Below are 562 nucleotides of genomic sequence, written 5' to 3'. Positions count from 1 at the left end.
ATTCATTCTGTCGAAGCATGGATGGACGTGCATGGCTCCGATTGACAAAGAGATCGAATGCCATCTTCGGTCATTTAGCAATAATTTCATTTAGTACCTTCTAGAAATTGTTCGTCTCGTTTTAGGCATATGCAATGTGCTTCTAGAAGGCGGTCTCGTATCCACCTAGCTATCTGGATGAGGCATATGCACTTGTGTTTTTCCATTTTTATTTCTCCTCTTGCGGTGTGTGGCTTGTACTGTGTGTATCCATTGCACCGAATTAATGAAAATACAAGACTTTATATCATTATATTTTTGGCATGATTTTTGAATAGTTTACAAAAACATTTTTTATTTGTTGAACTATTGGCTTCTACTCCCTTTATTCCATAATGTAACACGTTTCTTGACACAAAAATGTCTTAAATTATGGGATGTAGGGAGTAACTTTCAGATCTGGCTACTTAAATAGGAAAGATGTCATGGAGAAAATATACCAATGAACATAGCTTGGCCTTTATTTTTATGGAAGATCTACCTATATTCTTAACAGAAACACCGTACAAACATCTAAGTTCAT

This window comes from Triticum dicoccoides, chromosome 1A (assembly GCF_002162155.2).
Source record: "Triticum dicoccoides isolate Atlit2015 ecotype Zavitan chromosome 1A, WEW_v2.0, whole genome shotgun sequence".
Taxonomy (NCBI): Eukaryota; Viridiplantae; Streptophyta; class Magnoliopsida; order Poales; family Poaceae; genus Triticum; species Triticum dicoccoides.
Note: the sequence above shows the minus strand (reverse complement) of the source record.